Below are 7175 nucleotides of genomic sequence, written 5' to 3'. Positions count from 1 at the left end.
TGTGGTCGAGGGGTTATAGTCGATGAGTTCTAATTCAGTTACCTCTCTGGCGTGGGTTTGATCCCCGGAGATGTTTTGGTAGTTTAGCATGGAGTATAGTCTAGAACTCTCCAGGAACGATGATTAGGAACTACCCGCCTATATGACAGAAATACTGTAGGAAAAAGGCGTAAAATGAAACAAAGTCGTTAGGAAAAGGCGTAAAATGATACAAACAAACTCGCATATTATACACTGGGCATGTAAAAGAACCGATTGATCTTTTCAATAAGAGCTAAGGACTGGTTCCCGGACTCCCTTGTATCTCATAGCTGTCTCTAGAGTCTTCTGAGTTAAGGACCCTACTGGAAATAAGTGCTTGCACTTTGGTAGGTTTTCGTTGACCGCCAAGTCTAAAGAAAATCAATCAATCGATTGATTGTTTGATTTTGTTTTTTCTTTTCACAATGTTAGGATATCGGACTTTATAGTATTTCTGAAACATGCTTTTCTAGATAATTTACCTGTAATTTAACCAATTTTCTGCATTTTGTGATCGGAATATTTAAAGAATCAACTGTTTTAGCTCACCTAAGCTGGCAGGGTGAGCTTTTAGGATACTTGAATTTTGCTGGTCTGTCGTCTGTTGTCCGTCCACTTTTAGTTCATTAACAATCTAATGTTTACATTTTTACATCAATTGTTTCCATTAACTTGGTCTCAAGATGTTTTTCCATGTTTCTCGCATGAAAAGCTAGGTCACTGGAGCTTAAAATAGAAATCTCTTATTAACACTCTTGAGGCTACTGTTTTGGACATTCAGACAGTCATAAAGGTTGATCTTTAGTTCTAGTTCTTTATTTAACTACGGAATGAAGCCAATAACTCTAATATGTAAGCTCAGACGGCGGACTGACTAAGACCATTCCTATAATCCCCTTTTCGCTACGCAGAAGGGAATTGATAAAAAATGAGCATAATTAGTATATTTAAGTGCATCTGTCACAAGGATACTACAGACAGTTTCAGACTAAAACCTATTTATAATGAGTATGTTCCTAGCGTACCTTAATGGTTCTGTACACATTTTTTAGCCAAAGCATTACACAGCAACGATATAAATTGATAAATCAATGTTTATTCACAAAATTTGATGCAAAACAATATGTTTCATACAATATCTAACACTTTATTCTTCAATTCTTCTTTAATTCAGGTTACTTAAAGTTTATTTGAAAATCCTCATATATCTATATTATGTCTAAAACTTTGAAGAGGAAATTATGTCAATAAACCACATTAAAAGTTCAAAAGCAATGCATTTAAATAATAAGTGGCTTTGTTTCATAATAATCCTGTACGACATATCTTAGTAACAAGTTATTTCCCTAATTCTCAAGCCTTCACCATCTCCTGACTTCCGTACATGTCTTCCCTTTCTTTAAACTGACCTTGTGTTGGTACATAATACCATCCTGTAAATGAAATTATGAACATTAAATGTATATTAAATATCAATTAATACACTTGGTTTCTATACAAAATGTATATTAAATATCAATTAATACACTTGGTTTCTATATAACAAAGTTGAAAACAGTTTTAATTTATTATGAGTGTCACATGACCGATATTGAGTTTGTGGCCCGGGGCCTAAAAACTCATAAACATAATCGGCCCCCAGAACAACAGAATGTGCAAAAACAGACAAAATGAAGTCACATATATTAATTATTAAGTCTAACATGCTCGTACAAAACTGGTAGGACTGATGAGCATAGCATAATAAAGCAATGCATACACGCCATTTGCCATAAAACAAGAGCTGTAGGTAGGACAGGAACGCTCGACTATTCTTAGTGCTTGATAGTAAAAAAGCCTTGAATAAAAGGTTAAATGTTCTCAGTAAAGAAAAAGGCAAAAATTTTCTGTAAATCCATATTACAGTTATAGGCATTAGAGATATTCCTATTATGCTCTCAATGAAGAGTATAAAATTTCAACATGTTTCAAAGACTTATGTCAATGAACATTGAAAATATTTAAGGTATAAAAAATACTTTAACGTAAAGTCTAAGTCGAAAAAGGGTCATAATTCTGTCAAAATGCTTGATAGAGTTACCTCCTCATGTCTACAGGTTGGGGGGGGGGTTACGTAACATTGACACAATATAAGTCATATCGCCACGTTCCAGCTTTACAAGTGGAGGAAGACCTCAGGCGCCCTTCCTTGCATTATGTCAGGCACGAACGGACACCTGAGTAGAACCATCGACGTTTTGTAAGCTAGCTGGATAGCTTCCCCACATAAAACAATCCAAAGTCCCTGTCGGGATTCAAACCCACAGCGGTGATGGGCAAGTGGTTTGACGTCAACATCCTTAACCACTCAGCCACGGAAATAACTAAGCTATAGGTACATTTCTGTGATATTTTTAAGTAAAGGAAGACGCACAATTATGTGAAACTTTCGGAGTCATGATACTTGACACACACACAGATGCAGTGTAATTTTGCATTGTTATGTCATGTTTGTCCAGATATTCAACACTTCTATATTTTTTTTCAAAAAAGATAAGGTAAAACTGAAGTGCATACTCTTTGTTTAATAAAGAGCCATAACAGTAGGCCTCATAATTTATTGTTATAGAATGAATTCTATTGTTCTTTTTTTCTTCTTTTCACAGTGAGATGGCACCCTATCCCTATTCTGTCATGCGGAATGGCAGATGGTGTTCACTCCCGCACTAACTAAAGACAGTGTTAAATTGTGTAAATAAAATAAAAATCAGACAATGAAGATAGACAATTACCTTTATTTTCAGGTTTCTCTTTTTGAAGACATCTTACCTCCATTATATTATATAGTATACTGAATTATACAAAATATATGTATATAAACACATTTTCAATACAATTAAATCTATTTGAATATTCAGACAATATGAAAAGAACCTGTCAGATAGAAGAATATAAAGTTGATGGTTTGACTATCCTTCATTAATGACTTCATCAAACCGAGCATGAAATTTTCATGTAATTTTTTATAAATGCTTCCGAGGGATCACTGCTTTCCCAGACTTTACATATATCGTGAATCTTTAGCGGCAGAAAATTTAGTTCCTCTTTCTCCATCCATTGCTCAGGTCAACTTCTCACAAACAGTACATTTGTAAAGGCCCCTACAATACAAGGAACAATTTATATTGTTAAAGATCCTGCATGTTTTGTGATTGATAGTTTTACTGTATGTGTACCACACTTAAAAGAAATTATATATGTATATAATTATGCAAATAAAAAAAAAATTCAAACATCGAAGATGTAAAATATGTACAGCAAATATGTGTGCACATTATATGTAATCAATAAATTATATGCATTCATTTCTTATTGAAAAATTTGACTTAGAATTTACAGAAAATAAATTTCTAATTTCCTCCCTTTATTTACATGAAATGTTAAATTGGTAATATCTTTATTAATACTGCTTATTGGAACTTACAAAATCGGCAAATCTTATTTTGAGCATCATTTTTATGAAATAAAACCATGAAAAAGTTGTGTTACAGGATCTTAAACTATAAATCAAAGCAGACTAAAATCTAAATCTTAAACTTAAGTTCAAATTTGTGTATGAAATAGTGCACATGTAAAAACTTTACTGTGGTTGCTATTTCTAAGGGAAAACAACAGTTCTGTAAGATGTCACTGTTTGCTATACAAAATATTGTATCAAAGACAACATTGACTCTAGACACATGATTCACTAATCAAAGCCAATATTGACTCTAGACACATGATTCACTTATCAAAGCCAATATTGACTCTATACAAATGATTCACTTATCAAAGCCAATATTGAATCTATACACATTATTCACTTATCAAAGCCAATATTGACTCTATACACATGATTCACTTATCAAAGCCAATATTGACTCTATACAAATGATTCACTTATCAAAGCCAATATTGACTCTAGACACATGATTCACTTATCAAAGCCAATATTGACTCTAGACACATGATTCACTTATCAAAGCAAATATTGACTAGACACATGATTCACTTTTTAAAGCCAATATTGACTCTAGACACATGATTGACTTATCAAAGCCAATATTGACTCTAGACACATGATTGACTTATCAAAGCCAATATTGACTCTAGAAACATGATTCACTTATCAAAGCTAATATCGACTCTAGACAAATGATTCACTTATCAAAGCCAATATTGTCTCTAGACACATGATTCACTTATCAAAGCCAATATTAACTCTAGACACATGATTCACTTATCAAAGCCAATATTGACTCATAGACACATGATTCACTTATCAAAGCAAATATTGACTAGACACATGATTCACTTTTTAAAGCCAATATTGACTCTAGACACATGATTGACTTATCAAAGCCAATATTGACTCTAGACACATGATTGACTTATCAAAGCCAATATTGACTCTAGAAACATGATTCACTTATCAAAGCTAATATCGACTCTAGACAAATGATTCACTTATCAAAGCCAATATTGTCTCTAGACACATGATTCACTTATCAAAGCCAATATTAACTCTAGACACATGATTCACTTATCAAAGCCAATATTAACTCATAGACACATGATTCACTTATCAAAGCCAATATTGACTCATAGACACATGATTCACTTATCAAAGCCAATATTGACTCTAGACACATGATTCACTTATCAAAGCCATTATTGACTCTAGACACATGATTCACTCATCAAAGCCAATATTGACTCGAGACACATGATTCACTTATCAAAGCCAATATTGATTCTATACACATGATTCACTCATCAAAGCAATTATTGACTCTATACACATGATTCTCACATCAAAGCCAATATTGATTAGACACATGATTCACTTATCAAAGCCATTATTGACTCTATACACATGATTCACACATCAAAGCCAATATTGACTCTAGACACATGATTCACTTATCAAAGCCAATATTGACTCTATACAAATGATTCACTTATCAAAGCCAATATTGAATCTATACACATTATTCACTTATCAAAGCCAATATTGACTCTATACACATGATTCACTTATCAAAGCCAATATTGACTCTATACAAATGATTCACTTATCAAAGCCAATATTGACTCTAGACACATGATTCACTTATCAAAGCCTATATTGACTCTAGACACATGATTCACTTATCAAAGCAAATATTGACTAGACACATGATTCACTTTTTAAAGCCAATATTGACTCTAGACACATGATTGACTTATCAAAGCCAATATTGACTCTAGACACATGATTGACTTATCAAAGCCAATATTGACTCTAGAAACATGATTCACTTATCAAAGCTAATATCGACTCTAGACAAATGATTCACTTATCAAAGCCAATATTGTCTCTAGACACATGATTCACTTATCAAAGCCAATATTAACTCTAGACACATGATTCACTTATCAAAGCCAATATTGACTCATAGACACATGATTCACTTATCAAAGCAAATATTGACTAGACACATGATTCACTTTTTAAAGCCAATATTGACTCTAGACACATGATTGACTTATCAAAGCCAATATTGACTCTAGACACATGATTGACTTATCAAAGCCAATATTGACTCTAGAAACATGATTCACTTATCAAAGCTAATATCGACTCTAGACAAATGATTCACTTATCAAAGCCAATATTGTCTCTAGACACATGATTCACTTATCAAAGCCAATATTAACTCTAGACACATGATTCACTTATCAAAGCCAATATTAACTCATAGACACATGATTCACTTATCAAAGCCAATATTGACTCATAGACACATGATTCACTTATTCAAAGCCAATATTGACTCTAGACACATGATTCACTTATCAAAGCCATTATTGACTCTAGACACATGATTCACTCATCAAAGCCAATATTGACTCGAGACACATGATTCACTTATCAAAGCCAATATTGATTCTATACACATGATTCACTCATCAAAGCAATTATTGACTCTATACACATGATTCTCACATCAAAGCCAATATTGATTAGACACATGATTCACTTATCAAAGCCATTATTGACTCTATACACATGATTCACACAGCAAAGCCAATATTGACTCTAGACACATGATTCACTTATCAAAGCTAATATTGACTCTATTCACACGATTCACTTATCAAGCCATTATTGACTCGGGACACATGATTCACGTTTGTGATTTGATTTTTCTATCACACCTAGACAGTAAAGGTCATATGGTGACCTCAGGTGACTTTCATGCATTATTTCAGGCACACACAGTCACCTGAGTAGAACCACTGATGTTTTAATACTAGCTAGAAAGCTTCCTCACATTAAAATGACATCACATAAAACTCTTATTACACTAGGTGCTTTGGTTAAATGTGATGGATATATGTACACAACTTACGTAAATTTTCTTTTTTCATCTGCTTTATGAAGATAGTATAAAGTTCTTTCATGTTTCTTCTGAATAGGTTCAACTCCATATTTAGCCAGTAACCTTGTCAGTGGCAACTTGAAAAATAAATATATATCTTTACCTTTAACCTGTTCAACTGAAATGAACTTACCCTGATTTTTCATTTATACTTGAAGGGATGTCAATATAAAAATACAGTCCATAGGAGGAATATACCACTTACTTCATTTACCTGTAACAGTGGCATATTTACATCACTTTTAATATGAATATTTTATTCTAGTCAAGTGTTATATAAACAAGAAACTATAAATTATGAATAATTGAATTATTATAACTAACATTATTCAAAACCCTATGACTGAGGAAAACTCTCGTTACTGATTATAGAATGATTTCAGAAAAAGTGTCATAACGATTTTGGATTTATGATCCTAAAATTATGTATAACAAGAATTTGTAACAGAAAAATTATGTGTAACAAGAATTTGTAACAGAGTTACCAACTTCCCCCGCCTAAGGGAAATTTACACCAACACAAATTTGTGCTATTTCAAAAAAATTGATGTATGGATCTGGACTTTCAGTGCAAAATTTTGATCGATGCTAGTAACAAAAATTCATTGAAGAAATATAATGTAATATTTCCTATGTATGTGTCAAAAGAAACACTTTGTGCAAAATGTGACGTAGAGGATATGGTCTGTTACAGGGTACATTTTGTGTCAA

General features: G+C 32.6%; 1 long non-coding RNA gene across 1 annotated transcript; it reads right to left on the bottom strand.

Moving 5' to 3' along the window:
* Positions 1 to 1097: 1097 nt before the first annotated feature.
* On the bottom strand, positions 1098 to 3272 carry LOC132732623 (uncharacterized). Its single transcript, XR_009626075.1, has 2 exons — positions 2793 to 3272; positions 1098 to 1454 (listed from the first exon to the last, which is right to left on the bottom strand). It is a non-coding gene; the product is annotated as an uncharacterized LOC132732623 (long non-coding RNA).
* Positions 3273 to 7175: the final 3903 nt, after the last annotated feature.

The sequence above is a fragment of the Ruditapes philippinarum genome, unplaced genomic scaffold, assembly GCF_026571515.1.
Source record: "Ruditapes philippinarum isolate M1 unplaced genomic scaffold, ASM2657151v2 ctg7479_1_1_1_1, whole genome shotgun sequence".
Lineage (NCBI taxonomy): Eukaryota > Metazoa > Mollusca > Bivalvia > Venerida > Veneridae > Ruditapes > Ruditapes philippinarum.
The sequence above is the reverse complement of the archived record's forward strand: the minus strand, read 5'-3'. Positions and strand labels throughout refer to the sequence as shown.